Here is a 25,483-nt window from a genome sequence, read left to right as displayed (position 1 = left end):
GGCTGTGATCGAGGGGTCTAGGGCACCGTAGGAACCCCCCACGGCTACTGCTAGTTGTTGTGGATAGGTTCAGGGGTCTGCAATCCGATAGCTGCCAACCTCTCTGGTTTTTCTGGACTTAGCTGGTATTTTGTTTTTTCCTCCTTCGGTGACTCATCATAACAGAGTGGGCAGCGGGTGGTGCTGGTCATTGGAGCTTGCTGGGAGTTTGGTGGAGCTTTGCACATACACTGCACCAAATCTGCTGCTGTGTGAAGACATCGGTGACACAGAGCTGTCTCATTCACACAGCAAAGGCTTTGTCACACAACAGATTACATCAGTGACTGCCATCCCCTGTGCAGATTAGAAGCTGCAGACCCCCATCACTGGCCATCACACAGTCTGTTCTCACTGCTGCCAGCAGCCTGGGACAGTGAGGGAAGGAATCACTGATAATGAGTTATGTATTGTAATCATGGAGTGGCCCAGAATACAGGACGATTTTCCCTCCTCCTCACTAGTTTCACTTTCCATAGATCACTGTTCAGTGTGTGTCTGGGGGAGGAGCAGCTCTCTGCTCTCTGCACTGAGGCTGCAGGAGGGGAAGAATTCGTTACTGTGTGATGAGGGATTCTTCATGTGGATGGGGAGGGCCTGTAGCTATGGAGGGTGGGGTTGTTGTTATAGAGGGCATGTTTGGAGTAGAGTAGGAGGTTACGACCAGTTCTCATTTCAATGCCATAACACCCCCCCTTGGACGTTCTGTTCAGAATATCTAGAAAACCGTGCAAACTAGTGACAGAAAGTAAATTACTTATTGTCATAATTCTGCAGCCCAGATATGTACTGAGATTATGTGAAAAGCCCAGACAACCCCTTTATTGCTTGCCTCTTAGCTTCTTTGCTCTTCGGTATAACTCAGGTGCTTCTTGGGCTTCTGCTCCGTGCACTCACACTCAGATGCTGCTAAATCCCTTCTGGTCCCACTGACAGGAGGAAGTGGGAGGTCCGATGTCCTGATCATGAGCTGCAGTGAGGCTGGGCTGGAGCAGGACAGAAAATCTCCCTCTCCCCCTGCCTTGTCTCTATGTTATCTCACTGCAGCTCCTTATCAGGAGTCCGGACATCAGAGCATGGCCACCAACTTCATCCTGTCTAGCACAGAGGCACTGATTCTAGCATGACAGCATAAAGGGGGCGACTGATCGAGCTGCCCTCTACAGGGACCGGCCATTCTGGCATTTGCCAGAAGTGCCTGATGGCCAGTCCGGCCCTGGGTTCTACCATTAGTAATTCATCATTGATGTTTTTCGTATGAAAATAAATAAATGGATACATAAATTGGAAAGGTCCTCTGGCTGCTTTAGACACCTAGATGGTAAGTTGTGGCATTGGGGTCTGTAGGTGAAATTCTGGACCCCAAAAGAATTGGACAACCTGGACAACTGCTCTTACTGTACAGTGTCCTCATATTCTTTATAGAATTTTTGAAGAGCGAAGCCCTCTTGCTAGTGGAGGGTTACATTTGTAATTTGACCAATTGCTAATCTCATTATTTCCTATGGGAATGCCACCAGTTCCAGTAAGTTGTATTCCTATTAGGTGGTCTCCTCCGGACATAACTTGATTTGCTCTTTCATAGATGCCTACAGTGAGGATGACCTCAAGCTGTACTGGAAGAAAAGGAATGAGTGTCTAGTAACCGATGAACATATTGCTCTGTCCCAGTTTTTCATTGAAGAGTTCAGTGCATCTAGTGGCCTGGCCTTGTATACTAGCACAGGTAGGTATGGCTAGAAAAACGCTTGGCCGATAATAGTTGTGGATGAAGAACACCAAACCCATGGATGTCTGCACTAAGTTATCAGTGATCAGTGCTAGACGAGTGCAATAATGTAAAAATGTTACTGCAGAGGAGCAGTTTATTGTAAAACATAACCATCTACTTTGAAGCTCATCCACAGGCAGGGCTTTATTGTAGTAATACCATGGCAGATGTGGGGGCCATCACTAAGCCCCTGACTGACATGGCAACTCTTTGCGCGTGTTGCGATTGCCAGTAACCAATCGTCGCAGCACCTACTTTTGGGTGAACGCTGTTTAACAAAGCCACCACCTTCACTATAATGGAACGGGCCCAGTTCCTGAGCCTGCTCAATGCAAGCAGTGCACACATCCACCGTACAAGTGCATCAGATGTTGCCAAGGTATTACAGAGGTTGTAGAAGTCGATCCCATTATATCCAGCATAAAACAAGAAAACCAATGTACAGTGGGGAAAATAAATATTTGATGCAGTGCCAATTTTGCAAGTTTTCCCACCTACAAAGAATGAAGAGAGCTGTCATTTTTATCGTAGGTACGTGACAACTATGAGAGAATCTAAAAATAAAATCCAGAAAATCCTATTGTATGAATTTTACATAATTAATTGTGTTTTTATTGCATGAATTATTTCATATTTGCTAAAATAGAAAAACAGAACTTAATATTTGGCACAGAAACCTTTATTTGCAATTACAGAAGTGAGACGTTTCCTGTAATTCTTGACCAAGTTCGCACACACTGCAGCAGGGATTTTGGCCCATTCCTCCATACAGATCTTCTCCAGATCTTTCAGGTTTCGGGGCTGTCGTTGGGCTACATTGAGTTTCTGCTCCCTCCAAAGATTTTCTATTGGGTCCATTTCTGGAAACTGGCTGGGTCTCTCCAGGACCCCAAAATGCTTCTTATAGAGCGACGTCATCAGCGGTGTTTCACACAATGCATTACTGGGACCGCGAGGCCGGGCACGTGGAAAGAAAATCGGAGGCTGTCGGAAGGTGAGTATATAACTATTTTTTTTTTTAACAGAGACCACGCATACCAGGAGATGGGGGTGAGGGGGACCATGCATACCAGGAAAGGGGGGTGAGGGTGACCATGCATACCAGGAAAGGGAGGTGAGTGAGCCATGCATACCAGGATAGAGGGGTGACGGGACCATGCATACCAGGAAAGGGGGGGTGAGGGGACCATGCATACCAGGGAAGGGGGGTGACAGGACCATGCATACCAGGAAAGGGGGGTGAGGGGGACCATGCATACCAGGCCTGAGGGGTGAGAAGACCATGCATTCCAGGATTGGGGGTTGAGGGGTACCATGCATATCAGGATTGGGGGGTGAGAGGACCAAGCATATCAGGATTGGGGGCGAGGGGACCATGCATACCACAAAAGGGGGTGATGGAACCATGCAAACCAGGAAAGGGGGTGAGGGGACCATGCTTACCAGGAAAGAGGGGTGAGAGGACCATGCATACCAGGATTGGAGGGTGAGAGGACCATGCATATCAGGATTGGGGAGTGAGGGGACCATGCATACCAGGATAGGTGGGAGGGTTACCATGCATATCAGGATTGGGGGTGAGAGGACCATGCATATCAGGATTGGGGAGTGAGGGGACCATGCATACCAGGATAGGTGGGAGGGGTACCATGCATATCAGGATTGGGGGTGAGAGGACCATGCATATCAGGATTGGGGGTGAGAGAACCATACATATCAGGATTGGGGGGTGCATTATTGCATTATTATTAAAACTTCATAAATAAACTACATACTTATTCTAGAATACCCGATGTATTAGAATCAGGCCACCATCTAGTTTTCTAATAATTGTGCTAACAGTTGTTGTCTTCTCACCAAGCTGCTGCCTATTATCCTATTGACCATCCCAGTCTTGTGCAGATCTACAATTTTGTCCCTGGTGTCCTTAGACAACTCTTTGGTCTTGTCCATGGTGTATATGTCCCCACCTAATTGTAAGGAACTGCAGAATATGTTGGCGCTATATAAATAAAATTATTATTATTTTATTATTATTCTGTCTCTCACAGGTGAAACGTACCTATGATAAAAAATACAGACCTCTCCATTCCTTATGAGTGGGAAAACTTGCAAAATTGTCAGTGTATCAAATACTTATTTCCTCCACTGTATTTGGAAAACCTATAACAAATACCTGTGTGAGTTGCTGAATTGTAGGTTGCTGAGTGCTTTCTACTTGTTCAATTCTTGGGGGGCTTGGGGACTTGTTTAACCTATTTTTTTCTTTCTACAGGGTTAATCTCTTATTTAACTATCTGTGTTTTTAAGGGTTAACTATATTGCATTTAAATCTTGAGGTGTAACTATATTCACAAGGGGTTAATTAAGGGTGGGAGTTCATAATTAAGGGTTTATAAGGGGCAGCTGGTTGGGGCTCAACTCCTTTTGGAAGTGCATTGAGCAGCAGGGTGGTGTGCTGGTAAAAGGGAAAAAAAAAACTTTTAAATCTTCTGCCTGAGTGAGTGTGAAAGAGCTGAGTGTGACCTGAGCGTAAGTGCGAACTGTGGTAAGTGTGTGACTTGTGATTCAGTGACTTTTGGATTCAGGGAGTTTCCAAGGGAGGTATTACTGAATTGCTGTTATATTTTATTATTACTTTTTATTTATTTTTGCTTATCTTATTGTCTGGTGCAATCCCCATTAGGATGTGCTCCACTATTGCCAATGCCATCCAGTGCACGTCTTGCCGCCTGTATGGAATCCTTGAACAGCCGGTCGAGGGTGCATACTGCTCTGCGAGATGTGAGCACGTTGTGCATTTGGAAGCCCAGATACTGGATCTAAATGTGCAGCTGGCAACACTGAGATCCATAGACACTTTAGTGTCACTGAGCAGACACTAAATGGGATAGATGAGGGGGGGATGCTAGGTTGGAGCTGCAGGACAGTGAAGCAGCTAGCTGGGTGACAGAAGGCGGGGTAGAGGGAAGAGCACCAGGGAGGCTAGTCCTGATCTGGCACACCCCAATAAGTTTGCTAAGTTGGTAAATGAGGGGAGTGTTAGTGCAGGAGTAGCACTGCTGCAGCAAGGCATGTCCTCTGAAAGCCGGAGGAGTGTCTGCTCCAGTAAGGGGGGAAATAGGAGAGCAGGGCAGGCCAGACAGGTTCTGGTAGTGGGAGACTCAATTATTAGGGGAACAGATAGGGCAATCTGTCACAAAGACAGGGATCGTCGAACGGTGTGCTGCCTACCTGGCGCGCGAGTCCGACACATCGCTGATCGGGTTGACAGATTACTGGGAGGGGCTGGTGAGGATCCAGTGGTCATGGTGCACATTGGCACAAATGACAAAGTTAGAGGTAGGTGGAAGGTCCTTAAAGATGATTTCAGGGATTTAGGCTGTAAGCTTAAAGCAAGGACCTCCAAGGTGGTATTCTCGGAAATACTTCCTGTACCACGTGCCACGCCAGAGAGGCAACAGGAGATTAGGGAGGTTAATAAGTGGCGCAGGAATTGGTGTAGTAAGGAGGGGTTTGGGTTCCTGCAGAACTGGGCCGACTTCTCAGTTGGCTACAGGTTCTACGCTAGGGACGGGCTGCACCTCAATGGGAGGGTGCAGCTGTGCTGGGGGGAGAAAATGGCTAGAAGGTTGGAGCAGTGTTTAAACTAGGGACAGGGGGGAGGGTATTCCTTTTATAGGAGGGGAAGACAATGCAGCTAGAGACCTGGGCACAAATAATGACATTGGGGGTGGAGGTGGCATGGGGGGTGGGGTTAGAACAGTTAATAATTTAAGAAAGAATAGAGGTACAGAGAGATACATAAAGTGCATGTATACTAATGCCAGAAGCCTCGCCAACAAGATGGAGGAATTGGCGTTAATGTTGTTGGAACATAATTATGACATGGTGGGGATATCTGAGACATGGCTGGACGAGAGCCATGACTGGGCTATAGTCTGTTCAGAAATGACCGAACAAATAAGCGAGGGGGAGGCGTGTGTTTATATGTAAAATCATCCTTAAAACCCATCCATCGTGATAATGTATATGAATCTAATGATAATGTAAAGTCCCTGTGGGTAGAGATAAGGGGAGGGGGGGAAAATAATAAATTACTGATAGGGGTTTGTTATAAGTCTTCAAAAATAATGGAAGCAACAGAGAATATCCTCATAAAGCAAATAGATGAAGCTGCGACTCAAGGAGAAGTCATTATTATGGGGGACTTCAACTACCCTGAAATACATTGGGGAACCAAAACCTGCAGTTCCAGCAAAGGTAATAGGTTTTTGACAACTATGAGAGACAATTACCTTTCACAACTGGTTCAGGACCCAACAAGGGGGGGGCACTGCTAGACCTAATATTAACCAACAGGCCAGACAGCATATCAAATGTAAGGGTTGGGGGTCACTTGGGTAATAGTGATCACAAAATAATAAGTTTTCATGTATCCTTTAATAAGATGTGTAGTAGAGGGGTTACAAGGACACTAAACTTCAGGAAAGCAAATTTCCAACGGATGAGAGATGATCTTGGTGCAATTAACTGGGACGATATCCTGAGACATAAAAATACACAAAGGAAATGGGAGACGTTTATTAGCATCCAGAATAGGACCTGTACACAATATATACCGTATGGGAATAAACATGCTAGAAATAGGAGGAAACCACTATGGCTAAATAGAGCTGTCAGGGGCGCAATAAGAGATAAAAATAAAGCATTTAGAGAATTAAAGCAAGTAGGTAGTGATGAGGCATTAACTAAATACAGAAGATTAAGTAAATTCTGTAAAAAGCAAATCAAGACAGCAAAGATTGAGACAGAGAGACTCATTGCCAGAGAAAGTAAAAATAATCTCAAAATATTCTTTAACTACATAAATAGTAAGAAACTAAAAAATGATAGTGTTGGTCCCCTTAAAAGTAGTCTGGGTGAAATGGTGGATGAGGATGAGGAAAAAGCCAAAATGCTAAATGACTTTTTTTCAACCGTATTTACACAAGAAAATCCCATGACGGATAACATGATCAGTGATAAAAAAAAAATTTCTCCATTAAATGTCACCTGCTTAACCCAGCAGGAAGTACGGCGGCGTCTAAAAATCAGTACAAAAATTGACAAATCCCCGGGCCCAGGTGGGATACACCCCCAAGTACTGCAGGAATTAAGTACAGTCATGGATAGACCATTATTTTTAATCTTTAAAGATTCCATAATAACAGGGTCTGTACCACAGGACTGGCGTAAAGCGAATGTTTTGCCAATATTCAAAAAGGGAACTAAAACTGAACTTGGAATTTATAGGCCAGTGAGCTTAACCTCTACTGTGGGTAAAATCCTGGAGGGTTTTCTAAGAGATGCTATACTAGAGTACCTGAAGAAGAATAACCTCATGACCCAATATCAACATGGGTTTACAAGAGACCGCTACTGTCAGACTAATCTGATAAGCTTTTATGAAGAGGTAAGTTCAGGACTGGACCAAGGGAATGCAGTAGACGTGGTGTACATGGACTTTTCAAAAGCTTTTGATACGGTGCCACACAAAAGGTTGATACATAAAATGAGAACAATGGGGATAGGGGAAAATATGTGTAAGTGGGTTAAGAGCTGGCTCAGTGATAGGAAAAAAGGGTGGTTATTAATGGAGCACATTCGGACTGGGTCACGGTTAGCAGTGGGGTACCACAGGGGTCAGTATTGAGCCCACTTCTTTTTAACATATTTATTAATGACCTTGTAGGGGGCATAGAGAGTAGAATTTCAATATTTGCAGATGACACTAAACTCTGCAGGGTAATCAATACAGAGGAGGACAATTTTATATTACAGGAGGATTTATGTAAACTAGAAGCTTGGGCTGATAAATGGCAAATGAGCTTTAATGGGGATAAATGTAAGGTCATGCACTTGGATAGAACGAACAAGATGTATAATTATGTGCTTAATTGTAAAACACTGGGCAAAACTGTCACTGAAAAAGACCTGGGTGTATGGGCGGACGACAAACTCACATTAGTGGCCAGTGCCAGGCAGCTGCTGCAAAGGCAAATAAAATAATGGGATGCATTAAAAGAGGCATAGATGCTCAGGAGGAGAACATAATTTTACCTCTATATAAGTCACTAGTGCGCCCACACTTAGAATACTGTGTACAGTTCTGGTCTCCGGTGTATAAGAAAGACATAGCTGAACTGGAGCGGGTGCAGAGAAGAGCGACCAAGGTTATTAGGGAACTAGGGGGTCTGCAATACCAAGACAGGTTATTACACTTGGGGTTATTTAGTTTGGAAAATCGAAAGCTTAGGGGTGATCTTATTACAATGTATAAATATATGCGGGGACAATACAAAGACCTTTCTAATGATCTTTTTACTCTAAGACCTGTGACGGGGACAAGGGGGCATCCTCTGCGTCTGGAGGAAAGAAGGTTTAAGCATAATCACAGACGCGGATTCTTTACTGTAAGAGCAGTGAGACTATGGAACTCTCTGCCATATGATGTTGTAATGAGTGATTCCCTAATAAAATTTAAGAAGGGACTGGATGCCTTTCTTGAAAAGTATAATATTACAGGGTATATACACTAGTTTCCTTAATATTACGTTGATCCAGGGAGCTAGTCTGATTGCCGTATGTGGAGTCGGGAAGGAATTTTTTTCCCCCAATGTGAAGCTTACTGTATTTACCACATGGGTTTTTTTGCCTTCCTCTGGATCAACATGTTAGGGCAAGTTAGGATAGGATATAGGTTGCACTAGATGGACTTAAAGTCTTCCTTCAACCTTAATAACTATGTTACTATGTATACAATTAGGGTAAGTTAACACTAGGCGTTTTTTCTGCAGCAAAACCTGGCAGGAAAGAAGCTGCAGAAAAAAAGCATGTTTTCCTGGGTTTTTCTTGTTTTTTTGCTGCTTTTTTTGTGCTCTTTTTGCAGTGGTTTTGGCATGCTTAGCATGATTTGTCTCTTGTGCATGCTGATACATGCATTTTTGCAGCATTTTTCACCACCCATTCAAGTCAATGGGTGAAAAATGCTGAAAGAAGTGACATGCTCTATGTCCAAAAAAACATGCAAAGCACAAAATACTGATGACAAAAAAAACAATGTGTGTGTATGAGATTTCTCAAACCTCATAGACTTTGCTGGTACTGTAAAACATAGCTGAAAATTAGCATAAGAAAATGCTGAAAAAATGCCCAGTGTGAGCTTAGCCTAAAGATTCTTCCCATAGAACAAGTAAACCCGTATCATGCTCCTGTAACCGGCAGGATGAATATTACACAAATGTTGTCTAATAGGATGGTACAACAGACTCTTCATCAACTTCATTCTGAGACGGCACATATTCTTCTTCCTGCTTCAGTCCTATTTCCCAGCGATGCTCATGATGATGCTGTCATGGGTTTCTTTCTGGATTGACAGGAGAGCTGGACCTGCCAGAGGATCACTAGGTAAGCGTGACTCCCCAGAAAAGCACCTTGGGGTTATTCACCCCCGGGGACAATTTATTTTCTTATCTAAATGCATGTAATTGAGGCTTTTAAAAACAAGACATTTCTGAAATTGGGTTTGATTAAAAATGTTGCACCATTTACTTTTTATAGCCTCGGTGTTGCATTGTCTATTACTGGCTGCAGAAGGAGTTAACTGAGAAACCATCAGTCAGCCCACCTTGAATATGTCACAGGGAGTTTTTAACTCTGTCTTTTTTTTTCTGAGCTCCTTTCAACTGATTGATGACTACAGACCACATCAATGGTGAATGTGCAGGGAAACTAACAGTAAAAAAAAGTAAAACGGTGCAAAATTTAGAATAAAAACCAATCACAAAAATGATACTTGTGTTTAAAAAAAAATTTCTTAACCCCTTTCCTACAATGAACGTACTATCCCGTCCATGTGACCTGGGACCTAATTCCCACGGATGGAATATTATGTCTAATGCGATCAGCTGCACTCACGGGGGGAGCGCAGCTGATCGCGGCTGGTTGTCAGCTGATTATCACAGCTGACACCCGGCACTATGTGTCAGAGGGGGTCACGGACCGCCCCCGACACGTTAACCCCTGGCACACCACGATCAAACACTATCGTGGTGTACCAGGGGTTAAAGGGAAGCATCGGCAGGGAGGGGGCTCCCTCCGTGCTTCCCTGAGCCCCCCACAGCAGCGCAATGTGCAGCGCTGCTGCGGGGGGGCTCTTTCCCTGCAGGTCCCCAGATCCAATATGGTGGTGGGGACCTTCGGGGGCCTGTAGGGAGCTGGCTTCCTCACTGCCTGCAAAGCACAAGCATGAGGAAGCCTGCAGCAGTGCCTGTGACAGATCGCTGATCTGTGATGTGACAGATCAGCGATCTGTCACAGGACAGTGATGTCCCACCTGGGACTATGTAATAAAGTAAAAAAAAAAAAGTGTAAAAATAATTTTTTAAAAATCGCTAAATAATATAAAAAAAAATATTCCCTAATCAATTCATTTTTTGGAAATAAAAAAAAAAGAAAGCAATAAAAGTACACATATTTGGTATCGCCGCGTCCGTAACAACCCGCCCTATAAAACTGTCCCATTAGTTAACCCCTTTAGCAAACCCCTTAAAACATAAAAATAAAAAACGAAGCAAAAAATAATGATTTATTATCATACCGCCAAACAAAAAGTGTAATAACGCGCGATCAAAAAGACGCATATAAATATCCATGGTACCGCTGAAAACGTCATCTTGTCCCGCAAAAAACAAGCCGCCATACAGCATCATCAGTGAAAAAATAAGTTATTGCTCGCAGAATAAAGTGATGCAAAAATAATTATTTTTTATATAAAATTGTTTTCATTGCATAAAAGCGCCAAAACATAAAAAACTACATAAATGAGGTATCGATATAACCGTACTAACCCGAAGGATAAAACCGCTTTATCAATTTTACCACACGCGGAACAGTGTAAACGCACCCCCCAAAAGAAATTCATGAAACGCTGGTTTTTGTTCATTCTGCGTCCCAAAACTCAGAGTAAAAAGCGATTAAAAAATGTCACGTGCCCAAAAATGGTACCAATAAAAACGTCAACTCGTCCCGCAAAGAATAAGACCTCACATGACTCGGTGGGTCAAAATACGGAAAAATTATAGCTCTCAATATGTGGTGATGAAAAAACTATTTTTACAATAAAAAGCGTCTTTTAGCGTGTGACAGCTGCCAAACATAAAAACCGCCATATATAGTAAATCAAACCCCCCGTTATCACCCCCTTAGTTAGGGAAAAATAATAAAATTAAAAGAAAATGTATTTATTTCCATTTTTCCATTAGGGTTAGGGCTAGGGTTAGGGTTAGGGCTGAGATTAGGGTTAGGGGTGTGTTGGGGTTAGGGTTGGAGTTAGAATTGGGGGCACTGTTCCACTGTTTGGGCACATCAGGTGCTCTCCAAATGCAACATTGCGTCTGATCTCAATTCCAGCCAATTCTGCATTGAGAAAGTCAAACGGTGCTCCTTCCCTTCCAAGCTCTGCCATGCGCCTAAACAGTGTTTTACCCCCACATATGGGGTATCAGCCTACTCAGGACAAATTACAAAACAACTTTTGGGGACCAATTTCTCCTGTTACACTTAGGAAAATAAAAAATTGGGGGCAAAAATATCATTTTTGTGGAAAAAAATATGATTTTTTTAATTTTCACGCCCGGGCGTTATAAACTTCTGTGAAGCACTTGAGGTTTCAAAGTGCTCACCACACATCTAGATAAGTTCCGTGGGGGGTCTAGTTTCCAAAATGGGGTCACTTGTGGGGAGTTTGAATAGTTTAGGCACATCAGAGGCTCTCCAAAAGCAACATGACACCCGCAGACCATTCAATCAAAGTCTGCATTCCAAAACATCACTACTTCCCTTCTGAGCCCCAACGTGTGCCCATACAGTAGTTTTCTCCCACATATGAGGTATCAGCGTACTCATGACAAATTGGACAACAACTTTTGGGGTCCAGGTACTCCTGGTACCCTTGGGAAAATAAAAAAATTGGGGATTAAATGATCATTTTTGTGGAAAAAATGATTTTTTTATTTTCACGCTTTGGCATTATAAACTTCTGTGAAGCCCTTGGGGCTTCAAAGAGTTCACCACACATCTAGATAAGTTCCTTGGGGGTCTTGTTTCCAAAATGGTGTCATTTGTGGGGGGTTTCCACTGTTTAGGTACATCAGGGGCTCTCCAAAGGCAACATGACACCCGCAGACCATTCCATCAAAGTCTGCATTCCAAAACGGTACTACTTCCCTTCCGAGCCCTGATGTGTGCCCATACAGTAGTTTTCTCCCACATATGGGGTATCAGCGTACTCAGGACAAATTGGACAACAACTTTTGGGGTCCAATTTCTCCTGTTACCCTTGGGAAAATAAAAAAATTGGGGACTAAAAGATCATGTTTGTGGAAAAATATACGATTTTTTTATTTTCATGCCCGGGCATTATAAACTTCTGTGACGCACTGGGGGGTTCAAAGTGCTCACCACACATCTAGATAAGTTCCTTGGGGGGTCTAGTTTCCAAAATGGTGTCATTTGTGGGGGGTTTCCACTGTTTTGGCACATCAGGGGCTTTCCAAACACGACATGGTGTCCAATCTCAATTCCAGACAAAAAAGTCAAATGGCGCTGCTTTCCTTCTGAGCTCTGCCATGCGCCCAAATAGTAATTTTCACCCACATATGGGGTATCAGCGTACTCAGGACAAATTGCACAATAACTTTTAGGGTTCTGTTACCCTTGGGAAAATACAAATTGGGGGTGAAAAGATCATTTTTGTGGAAAAAATATAATTTTTTAATTGTACCGCTGTACGTTATAAACTTCTGTGAAGCCCTTGTGGGTTCAAAGTTCTCGCCACATATCTAGATAAGTTCCTTGGGGGGTCTAGTTTCCAAAATGGGGTCACTTGTGAGGGGTTTCCACTGTTTAGGTACATCAGGTGCTCTCCAAACGTGACATGGCGTCCGATCTGAATTCCAGCCAATTTTGAATTGAAAAAGTCAAACACCGCTCCTTCCCTTCTGAGCTCTGCCATGCACCAATACAGTGGTTCCCCCCCACATATCAGGGATCAGCGTACTCAGGACAAATTGCACAATAACTTTTGCAGTCCAATTTCTCCTGTTACCCTTGGTAAAATAAAAAAAAATTGAACCTGAAGTATTATTTTTGTGAAAAAAGTTAAATGTTCATTTTTTTTTAAATATTCAAAAAATTCCTGTGAAGCACCTGAAGGGTTAATAAACTTCTTGAATGTGGTTTTGAGCACCTTAAGGGGTGCAGTTTTTAGAATGGTGTCACTTTTGGGTATTTTCTAGCATATAGACCCTTCAATGTGACTTCAAATGTGATGTGGTCCGTAAAAATAAAATGGTGTTGCAAAAATGAGAAATCGCTGGTCAACTTTTAACCCTTATAACTTCCTAACAAAAAAAATTTTGGTTCCAAAATTGTGCTGATGTAAAGTAAACATGTGGGAAATGTTACTTATTAAGTTTTTTGTGTGCCGTATCTCTGTGATTTAAGGGCATAAAAATTCAAAGTTGGAAAATTGCGAAATTTTCACCAAATTTCTGTTTTTTTCACAAATAAACACAAGTTATATGAATGAAATTTTACCACTAACATGAAGTACAATATGTCACGAGAAAACAATGTCAGAATCACCGGGATCCATGGAAGCGTTTCAGAGTTATTACCTCATAATGGGACAGTGGTCAGAATTGTAAAAATTGGCCCGGGAGTTAACGTGCAAACCACCCTTGGTAGTGAAGGGGTTAAATATTGGCAACTCTCTTAGTCCCTAAAGCATCATAAAAAAATACATAGAAACCATATAATAGGACTGACTTCTGTAGTACAAGGGTGCCATCTACTGGACATTATGTGGTACTGCTATAAATACAAATGACACTGAATTCTATTTTAATATAATTATTGATCACTTTGTAGGATGATTGCACAAGAAAATATCAATATTGCAGCTTACAATAAATTTATAACATTTATTAATATAAAGTAGGATAGTGCTATGCTACAAATGGATCTGGATAAGGTTTTAGTCACAGTTGCGTATTTTAATTTAGTTTATCTCTTCTGTTCCAAGAACAGAGAAATGAAACTCAAGAAGAATACAGATCCGCTATATAATGGAAGCAGATGGGCCCTATCGACTACAATGGGGGCTGCCTGGTTCCCATTATATATTCAGGTTGTTAGCAGAACACAAAGCACAATTTTCTTGCCACAATGAAATTCCTGGTGTTGATTCTTTCCAATGAACAGGTATCACCACTGTACTGACCATGTCCACAATCATCACGGGAGTCAGTGCCTCAATGCCTCAGGTGTCTTACATTAAAGCCGTAGACGTCTAATTGTGGATCAGCTTTCTATTCGTCTTCCTATCCGTTATTGAGTACGCGGCCGTCAATTACCTGACCACAGTGGAAGAAAGAAAACAGCTAAAGCGGAGAGGAAAGGTAAAGGAGCGAAACATCAGAAGAGGAATAGAAAAAAACTAAGTGTTTCCCTAGGTAAATGCCACCCAATATGTTGGCCCCATGTTATAGAGCAGGGGGAGCTGAGCAGAATGATTCAGTATAACCAGTTTTGATAATTTATTCCTCTGCTCCTTCTGGGACTTTGGGTTCAGTGAGCAGTCCTGTCAGTGACTGACAGTTATCTATGTGTAAGTGTCTCCAGACTCCTCTCTTCTTATCTGACTACATGCACTACTGACCCTATTCCCTTACATCTCCTCCAGTCGTCACAACTCACCTAACTACTATCTTTAATCTCTCCCTCTCCTCGGGCATTTTCCCATCCACCTTCAAACATGCTATCGTTACTCCATTACTAAAGAAACCCGCTCACGACCCATCCTGCACAAACAACTACAGACCAGTCTCCAATCTCCCCTTCATCTCTAAACTTTTGGAGCGCCTAGTCTACTTCCGCCTTACCCGTTACCTCTCCACTCACTCCCTCCTAGACCCTTCACAGTCCGGCTTCCACCCACTACATTCGACAGAAACTGCACTCATCAAAGTGACCAACGACCTTCTGACAGCAAAATATAATGGTGACCACTCTGTGCTCATTCTTCTCGACCTTTCTGCAGCTTTCGACACTGTTGACCACTGTATCCTCCTCTCTAGGCTCCAGTCACTGGGCATTAAGGACACTGCTCTCTCCTGGTTCTCTTCCTACCCTTCTGACCGCTCCTTCAGTGTTTTGTTAGCTGGCTCCACTTGATCTCCTCTTCCTCTCGCTGTCGGGGTACCTCATGGCTCAGTCCTTGGCCCCCTTCTCTTCTCTCTCTACACGGCCCCAATTGGACAAACCATCAGCAGATTTGGCATTCAGTACCATCTTTATGCTGATGACACACAACTATACACGTCATCCCCCGACCTTACCCCTGCGGTACTACAGAACGCCAGTGACTGTCTGTCCGCAGTCTCCAACATCATGTCCACTCTCTAACTGAAACTTAACCACCTCTCAAAAACTGAACTTCTTATGCTCCCGCCATCTACTAACCTCCCAAAATCTGACATTTCCCTCTCCGTGGGTGGCACCATAATTGTTAGACATGGGGTTTCTGTCGCTGCACAGCAGGAATCCCAAGCCTTGCATTCGGCAGTCTCTCATTCCTCTCCAGCCGCAGAGGAGGCTGCTCAGCAGACTTGTCGATCCCGGCGCTCTCCTCAGACCAGCTCTGTGGGTTTGGTTACTGCTGCCACCTCTGGTCCAGCTATAGCAATGCATGCTGGTCAGCAGCGAGCTACTCCTGGGACTAAGTCCTCCTTTCGGTCCACTGAGCATGCCCGTCGGACGATCTCTCATTGGAGATCGGAGGTCATATGCTCAGGTCCTTCTCTAGCTCGGATTGGACCATCAGGAAGGTCCCGGAAGGACTCTGCTATAAAAGGTTTGCAAGGCCACTCGGCCATGTGCTAGTATAGACTGCATTACCAGACTATGAGGAGTAAGTGTTGTATGCATGTATGAATGTCTCTGGAGAATAACTCATTAAGAAACCCCTACCCTTGGTACGCATGTGTTGTGCAGCCTAGCATGTTAAGCGCCCAGGCTTAGGTGTAGGTAGAGGCCGAGTCTGAGACTGGCATCAGTGTCCATCGGTGGCTCTGCATGCCACAGTGCACGTGCCTGACACTCCATAGTCAGCGTCTATAGTAGCGTCCGCAGGTGCGATGCCGCACGCTCAGAAGGTCTAGAGGGACTCTGACCCCGTGTCCTTGGGGCAGAGTTCTGTGACCGCATTCTGTGCGCTCCATTGCCGAACTCTGTGAGCTAAACAGGCTCTGGCATTTATGTTCTGCGGTAGTGCGGTTCTGTGAAGTAACAGAGTTCGCCCTGTTCACACTGGGTGACGTTAACCCACGTGTGACCTTTTGTATACCGCTTTATACTTCCGCCATTACTAAGCAGCAGTTTACCACCCCTGCACGGTGGATCCCAGGCTGCGAACGCACCTTACTATTAATTTATCATTTGGTGTGTTCCGCCAGCCCTAACATTATACTAGCGCCAGGGTCTGGCTAGTAATGGCGGATGAGCAGCGACTCCTTACGTACATCCAGCAGCTGGAGGGCAGGTTGGCGGCTCTTGAGCGTCCAGCCTCAGCTGCGGATGTTACCACGGTCACGCTCCAGGCAGCCACAGAGGCTGTCTCCCTTGTGACCACTGCCGTCCCTGCTCCGAATTTCTCACCTCCTGCTGCCCGAGAAGTTCTCGGGCGATAGTGCCTCTTGTAGGGGCTTCATGAGCCAGTCCGCTATACATCTAGAGCTGTTGGCTGCACGATTCCCCTCTGAGCGGGCTAAGGTGGGGTTTGTCGTTTCCCTCTCATCGGGCAGGGCTCTGGAGTGGGCCACACCGCTGTGGGAGCGTTCTTGACCACTCTGAAGCAGGTCTTCTTGGGACCGCGAGTCACCCAAGACACCGCGCTCCGGCTGCTGGCATTATCACAGGGCTCGTCCATGGTCAGCCACTTCGCCATCCAGTTCCGGACACTGGCCTCGGAGTTAGAGTGGCAAGATAAGGTCTTCATTCCGGCATTCTGGAGAGGGTTGGCTGACCATGTGAAGGATGCTCTGGCCACCAGGGAGGTTTCTGCCACACTGGAGGAGCTTATCACTGTTTCCGCCCGTATAGACCTTCGATTCATCGAGCGAAGGTTGGAGAGGTCCCAGTGTAGGCAGAGGTTTAGGTTGGCACCTAGTTTTGCAAAACCTCTGGAACCTCCTGATCAGGCATCCGAGCCTCAGGGGGCTCCTTGTGTGGGATCCTGGTGCCGGTCCGCTCATGCACCTGTGGTCTGTCATGTTTGCCGGCAGTCAGGTCACCTTGCCAACCGGTGCCCACAGTGGTCGAGAAAACGCTCGCCTCTAGTGGACATAGAAGGGGGTTCACTAGAATCAGCGGCGTTTTCCTCCAAGCTGACCTTAAAGGGAACGCTTGAGGTCGGTTCATCCACTCTGGCAGTGGAGGTTTGCGTGGACTCCGTAGCAGAGGGCAATTTCATGTCTTCTGCCTTCACTCAACGGCACGCAATACCTCTGGTTATGATGGCCAAGCCAGTCACCGTCAGGGTGGTGAATGGCGCAACTCTACCCTCACAAATTACCCACCAGACTTCCCCGTTGATACTCTCGGTGTCTCCTTCTCTTCAGGAGACGATATCCCTCCTCGTCATACCCGAGGGTATCGATCAGGTCCTTTTAGAGGTTCCCTAGTTTCGGTTCCACTCTCCCCATATAGAGTGGTCCTAGGGGAGGATTCTCATTTGGGGTAAAGACTGTGAGGGTAGATGTCAGAGGGAGTGTGTTCAGGTTGCTTCCACCGAAGTCCCCGCAGATCTTTCCTCTCACCCTAAACACTATCAACAGTACGCAGATGTGTTCTCCAAGAAGGCGGCGGAGACCCTTCCGCCGCACCGCCCCTTTGACTGTCCTATTGACCTCTTGCCTGGTGCTGAGCCTCCCTGGGGTCGGGTCTATCCCCTATCTCTCCCAGAGACAGAGGCCATTTCTCAATACATCAGGGAGAATCTGGTAAGAGAATTCATTAGGAAGTCAGTGTCACCAGTGGGGCGGGATTCTTCTTTGTCCAAAAGAAGAGTGGGGAACTACGTCCCTGCATTGATTACAGGGGTCTTAATGCCATCACCGTTAAGAATAAGTATCCTCTACCCCTGATATCAGAACTGTTTGATAGATTACGAGTAGCGAGGGTTTTTTCCAAGCTGGATCTCAGGGGGCCTGTAACCTGATATGCATCCGTGAGGGGGACGAGTGGAAGACGGCCTTTAACACCAGGGATGGCCATTACGAGTATCTAGTCATGCCCTTTGGGATCTGTAATGCTCCTGCCGTCTTCCAGGACTTTGTGAATGATATATTTCGAGATATGCTCTCTACATCGGTGGTGGTCTATCTGGATGATATTCTCATCTCTCCAGATATGGACTCCCACCGGAGAGAGGTTTGCAAGGTCTTCGACAGTTTACGGGCAAATTCCCTCTACGCCAAGTTAGAGAAGTGCCTGTTTGAGCAGGAGTCCTTGCCTTTCCTGGGCTATATCATCTCAGCCCAGGGTTTGGCTATGGATTCTGCCAAGCTGCAGGCGGTAATGGACTAGCAGGAACCCCACTCTCTCAAAGTGGTGCAGCGCTTTTTGGGGTTCATAAACTACTATTGCCAGTTCATTCCCCACTTCTCCACCTTGGTAGCTCCCTTGGTTGCCCTCACCAAAAAGGGAGCTAAAACCAAGTTATGGTCGGAACAGGTCTCCAAGGCCTTTTCCTCTATCAAGTCCCACTTTGCTAGCGCTCCCATTCTACATCGTCCCGATGTGGATAAACCTTTCATCTTGGAGGTAGATGCCTCCTCCGTCGGTGTTGGAGTGGTCCTCTTCCAGAAGGAAGCACCCCTGCTTCTTGTCTAAAACTTTTTCACCGGCGGAGAGAAACTATTCCATCGGGGACAGGGAGTTGCTAACGATGAAATTGGCCTTCTCGAAGTGGAGACATCTCCTGGAGGGTGCTCGGTACCCTTTCCAGGTGTTTACTGACCATAAAAACTTGGTCTATCTCCAAACCGCCCAGCGGTTAAATTCTCGCCAAGCCCAATGGTCTCTCTTCTTCTCCCAGTTCCACTTCACCCTACATTTCCTTTCCGGTGAAAAGAATGTCCGGGCCGATGCGCTCTCTCGCTCCGTAGTGTCAGTGGAGGAGGAGGAGGAGGAGCCTCGGTTAATTCTACCTTCTGAGAGCCTGAGGACAGTGGCTCCGGTCGCCCTTGAGTCTGACCCGGGGGGGCAAGACTTTTGTCCCTGCCCGTTTGCGTCCGGAGGTCCTCTCTTGGGCTCACGCGTCCAGGGTGGGTGGACACTTTGGTACTAAGCGGACAGTTGAGCTTTTGGTAAGGACGTACTGTTGGCCGCATATGGCCCGTGACGTAAGAGACTATATTCAGGCATGCGTCTCCTGCGCCAAGAATAAGTCTTCCCGGCAACGACCCGCTGGGTTACTTTACCCCTTACCAGTGGCGGACAGGTTACTTTACCCCATACCGGTAGCGGGCAGGCCCTGGGAGATGGTTGGCATGGGCTTTGTGGTGGGTCTACCCAAGTCCAGTGGCAGCACAGTTATTTGGGTCGTCACCGACCATTTTTCTAAAATGGTGCACTTGGTGCCTCTCTCTCGGCTACCTTTCTCACAGGGCCTAGCAGTGTTGTTCATTAAACACGTTTTCCAGTTACACAGCATGCCAGACAAGATTGTCAGTGACCGGAATCCCCAGTTTGCGTCTCGGTTCTGGAGAGAGCTCTGTCGCTTGCTCAGTATTGAGCTGAATCTCTCCTCGGCCTATCATCCCGAGATGAACGGGTTGGTAGAGAGGGCCAACCAGACCCTGGTCACATATCTCCGACATTTTGTCTTGGCCAGGCAGGATGACTGGGCATACTTGTTGCAGTGGGCAGAGTTCGCCTTGAACAACACTGTGGCTGATTCCACCGGCCAGACCCCATTCCTCCTTAACTACGGCCAACATCCTCGTGTCCCTTTGCCCATGCCCGTGTCATCCACCGACTCTAGGGTGGCAGACTGGGTGGTGGAGGCACGTGATATTTGGGACCGCACCCAGGATGCTATTAGGGCCTCTAAGGAGAGAATGAGGGTCTCCACGGATGCACACTGGCATCCTGCTCCAACCTCCCCTGGCGACTTAGTGTGGCTCTCCGCCCGTAACATCAGGCTGCGAGTCGAGTCCACTAAGTTTGCTCCTCGCTACATTGGTCCCTTTAAGGTCCTCGAGCAGATCAGCTCTGTGGTCTATCGGCTGGCCCTTCCACCACACTTGGCTATCTCTGACACCTTCCACGTGTCCCTCCTTAAGCCGGTCCACATGTCCCGGTTCTCCGAGTCATCTGCCGGAACATCAGACCTGTCCTCAGATGAGTTTGAGGTTAATGCCATTGTGGGATGCAGGGTGGTACATGGAAAAAAGTTTTATTTGGTGGACTGGAAGGGTCATGGTCCAGAAGCTCGGACCTGGGAGCCAGTGGAGAACATCCACGCTCCACTTCTCATTGCGGCATTTGAGCGTAGCGAGGTTCAGAGGGGAGGGGGCGGGGGGGTAATGTTAGGCGTCGGGTTCCTGTCGCTGCACAGCAGGAATCCGAGTCTTGCATTTGGCATGTCTCCCATTCCTCTCCAGCCGCAGAGAAGGCTGCTCAACAGACTCATCAGTCCCGATGCTCTGCTCAGACCAGCTCTGTGGGTTTGGTTACTGCTGCCACCTCTGGTCCAGCTATAGCAACACATGCTGGTCAGCAGCGAGCGACTCCTGGGACTAAGTCCTCCTTTCGGTCCACAGAGCATGCCCGTGGGACGATCTCTCATTGGAGATCGGAGGTCACATGCTCAGGTCCTTCTCCAGCTCGGATTGGACCATCAGGAAGGTCAGGAAGGTCCCGGAAGGACGCTGCTATAAAAGGTTCGCATGGATGCTCGGCTATGCACTAGTATAGACTGCATTACCAGACTATGAGGAGTGAATGTTGTATGCATGTATGAATGTCTCTGGTGAATGATTCATTAAGAAACCCCTACCCTTGGTACGCATGTGTTGTGCAGCCTAGCCTGTTAAGCGCCCAGGCTTAGGTGTAGGTAGAGGCAGAGTCTGAGACTGGCATCAGTGTCCACCGGTCACTCTGCACGCCACGGTGCACGTGCTTGACACTCCACCATAGTCAGTGTTTCTAGTGGCATCTGCAGGTGCGACGCCGCGCGCTCAGAAGGTCTAGAGGGACTCTGACACAGTGTCCTTGGGGGCAGAGTTCTGTGACCACATTCTGTGCGCTCCGTTGTCGAGCTCTGTGAGCTAAACAGGCTCCGGCATTTATGTTCTGCGGTAGTGTGGCTCTGTGAAGTAACAGAGCTCGCCCTGTTCACACTGGGTGACGTTAACCCACGTGTGACCTTTTGTATACCGCTTTATACTTCCGCCATTACTAAACAGTAGTTTACCACCCCTGCACGGTGGACCCCGGGCTGCGAACGCACCTTACCATTATTTTATTATTTGGTGCGTTCCGCCAGCCCTAACAATAATAACACCCTGGCAGCTGGCGCGCTGTCTGGGTGTTATGTTTGACACCAATCTCTCCTTCACATCTCATATACAATCTCTTGCCCGCTCTTGCCGCTTACACCTAAAGAACATCTCTAGAATCCGCCCTTTTCTCACCATGGAAACAACAAAAAACTCTCACTGTAGCATTGATCCACTCCCGCCTGGATTACTGCAATGCTCTATTAATTGGCCTCCCCGTTACTCGACTTTCCCCTCTCCAGTCCATACTTAATGCTGCTGCCAAGGTCATACATCCGGCTAATCGGTACTCGGACGCGTCTGCTCTTCGCCAATCATTACACTGGCTGCCCATTCATTATAGGATCCAATTCAAAGTACTTATTCTCACCCACAAAGCTCTCCACAGTGCGGCACCCCCCTACATCTCCTCCCTCATTTCTATCGGCCTAACCAACCGCTGCACTCTGAAAACATCTTTTGACTAATCTCTGCACTAATCAGCACCTCCCACTCCCGACTCCAAGATTTCTCCCGTGCTGCGCCAAAATGCATTTGTTCAGAGCGGCCTATCACGTTCACTAATCAGTCATTCTATGTGTAAGTGTGCATGTGTAGCCCATTCACTGTCTCCATCCATCCCTCACTCCCTCAAGATGGCTGGACCATCAATGTAAATACATCACTGTAAATACACACCTGTACTTTGTATCTCCCCGACCTCATTGTAGATTGTAAGCTCTCACGAGCAGGGTCGTCTTATTTCATCTTAGTTTGCTTTAATTATTGTATTGCTAACGTTGTTACTTATGACTTGTGTTTTGAAACTGTTAAACTGTAAAGCGCTGCGGAATATGTTGGCGCTGTATAAATAAAGATTTATTATTATTATTATTATTATAATTATTATTATTATTATTACAGATATAGCTGTCAGTCACTGATCGGCCCAAAAATCCAAAATCAGCCTGCAATCTTCATTCCTTTATTTTCAGTTTGCAGCCTGATACAAGTTTCAGACTTTACCCTTGTGGGAGTGTCTCTCCCAGTAATATAGGCTGGATTTGAGGTTTGTGTGTTTCGAGGGTGCTGAGAATTTCCTCTTCATGTGCTTTTTTCCTTTCATAAAAAATGTTTTCTTTGCCCTCCTTGAGATAATTTCTCCGCTCTCCACTGCCAATTTGTGTACCCCCCTCCAGGGATGGACTGGAATTGAAATACAGCTCCTGGCATTTGAAAGCACATAGGCCCATGTTTTCCTCCCCCTGATGCTCCGTCTCAACTGCACCCTGAGGACACTGATACTGTTAACAGTATAGCAGACAAAGTGGTCCACGCCTGGACCAGCCCATCTGGCATTTGCCATAATTGCCAGATGGCCAGTCCGGACCTGCCCTCCTCCTATCTCCGAGAAAAGGTAGAAGGAGAGCAGAGAAAGCCGTCAGAACTGAGAAAGAAAGCTGATGGATTTGTAACATTTTAGCAGATCACTCAACTAGGAATAACACTTACAGACACTGCAGCAGTCAAATGGTAAAAGTTTGAAAGTAGCTCTCCCAGCTAAAATGTTACTGCCTAATTCCTTCTGAGGGCTCGCTCACACGAGCGTATGAATCGAGTGCAATACGATAACAAATTTGATTGCACACGGACAACACAGAGATGACAAGGGAGAAAAAAATCGTCCCGCTCTCCTGGATGAGAAAGGGACTGACTTTTTATATGCTAGTGTGAGCAAGATCTGATAGTAACTGCAGTGTAGTGTATGTAAAAACACTGCGCTGTTCCACATTTCAACCACATGACTGTAAATCAGACTGGTCGGCTCACACACAGGGGCGTATGTGAAGGGCCGTAGCGACTTTCCCAGTGTAATCCTATGAGACTCAGAACAATACTCCCAAAGACGTAGATTGAGAAAACTACTAGACTGAGAAACCTACTTCTGGTCCTCACATTAGAAAGACCCTGTAGGAGGTGACTAGTCTGAGTAGTCCCGAAGAGGAGCGGAGTGGTGCAGTAATCCAGAGACGAGGGTGACTGTGATTTGTAAGTGTTTTAGAAGTATAATCAGAAGGGATTAAGCAGTACAATTCTAGCTGGAAGATCTACTTTATGAAGAATATTTACAAAGTTGCTTATCTTTGCTTTCAAGAAATAAAGATTTTAATACATGATATGATATGTGAAGGTGTATATAGCCTATGGGATGGATGAGAGGAACCTCTGGCAGAGCAGTCAGGAGTGACCATAGGTGGTGCCCAGCTTGATATATGACTTGGTGCATGACTTGAGCAGAATGTTTTCCTGCATAAAACCAAGGCACATTAGCCTACAAAGGCCAAGACTTTTATGGCAGTTTCCACCTGTTTTTTTTTGCAAGCGGCTCATTCACTTAGCAGAGCCCCGGCATCCAAGACTACGTTCCGGCGATGTGAACCAACAACAAAAAAAAAACAAAAAAAAATTGAATTTTCCTCTCTGAGGATTAGCGGCAGGAGCAGCTTGGAGGGCAGTTGCTTGTGGGAGAACCTGCATTTGCTGGTCGGTGCTGGGAAGCTCTGGGATCCTTGGTGTTCACTTACGGCTGGGATCGGTCTCAACTTCACATCTGGAAGCCGGTGAGAGATGGACTGACCAGGAGAGCGGAGGTTGCTGACAGCCACGTACAGTGCCCTTCTGGGTTGTGAGGACACGCTCCCCAACTACCATTCACGGTTGTGCAAGGGTGGCACAACCCTGTAAGGTGAGCACCCTGTCGATTCAGTTAGGGAATTAATTTAACCACAGGTACACTCATTGCGCCTCTCTTTGCATTTTATTTTTTACGTTCCGGCGATGACCTTTTGGTGAGTTTTTGAGGCTAATTTAAATTAGCTTACTTGTGTTTTGTTTTTTTTATTGCGTTTTTTTGTGCGTTTTTATCACTTTTTTGACGCTGCAGTTTTTGTCTCTTGATGACGTGTCATGCGAGTAAAGCTGCATTATTGTTTATACTTTCTTCTATCTGGCTTTGACAAAACTTTATTGATATACTTTGGTGCAGATTACATGTGTTTTTTATGCATTTCCACCACGGAAACCCACTATGAACGCATGTGCGTTTTTTACTTGTAAATTTTCCACATCTATTGCAAGTCTATGGGGAAATACCGCACATAAAACGCAGCGCACCTACAAGGGAAATTGACATACTTCAGAACTGAAACCCGCACCAGAGGTCAGTTTACGCTGTATTAAAAAGAAGTGCAGTGTCCAGGAGATCTCTATAAATCCCATCCACTTTGGACGTGTAAGACATTGTTTTTTGATGCAGCAAAAATACACAGCATCAAAAACTCACCAAAAGTTCATTGTGTAAACATAGCCTAAATGTAAGTGGGTTTCTCATTATTGTACACTCTGCAGCCCATCTTGACTTAAAAAAAAAACAGAAATGTGGAAATTTTTTCAAATTTAATAAAAAAGGAAAACTGAAATATCACATGGTCATAAGTATTCAGACCCTTTGCTCAGTATTGAGTAGAAGCACCTTTTGCGCTAGTACAGCCATGAGTCTTCTCGAGAATGATGCCACAAATTTTTCACACCTGGATTTGGGGATCCTCTGCCATTCTTCCTTGCAGATCATCTCCACTTCCGTTAGGTTGCATGGTGAACGTTGGTGGACAGCCATTTTCAGGTCTCTTCAGAGATGTTCAATTGGGTTTAGGTCAGGGCTCTGGCTGGGCCAGTCAAGAATGGTCACAGAGTTGTTCTGAAGCCACTGCTTTGTTATTTTAGCTGTGTGCTTAGGGTCATTGTCTTGTTGGAAGGTGAACCTTCTGCCAAGTCTGAGGTCCAGAGCACTCTGGAAGAGGTTTTCATCCAGGACTTGGCCGCATTTATGTTTCCTTCAATTGCAACCAGTCATCCTGTCCCTGCAGCTGAAAAACACCCCCAAAGTATAATGCTGCCACCACCATGTTTCACTTTTGGAATTGTATTGGGCAAGTGATGAGCAGTGCCTGGTTTTCTCCACACATAC

At 45.8% G+C, this 25,483-nt stretch overlaps 1 pseudogene; it reads left to right on the top strand.

Annotated features, from left to right (window-relative positions):
- Window positions 1–25,483, top strand: part of LOC141052189 (gamma-aminobutyric acid receptor subunit rho-3-like) — an 80,064-nt pseudogene that overhangs the window by 53,196 nt on the left and 1,385 nt on the right.

This window comes from Dendrobates tinctorius, unplaced genomic scaffold, assembly GCF_039654945.1.
Source record: "Dendrobates tinctorius isolate UK_male_01 unplaced genomic scaffold, ASM3965494v1 ptg000158l, whole genome shotgun sequence".
NCBI lineage: Eukaryota > Metazoa > Chordata > Amphibia > Anura > Dendrobatidae > Dendrobates > Dendrobates tinctorius.
This window is presented reverse-complemented; position numbering and strand designations above follow the sequence as displayed.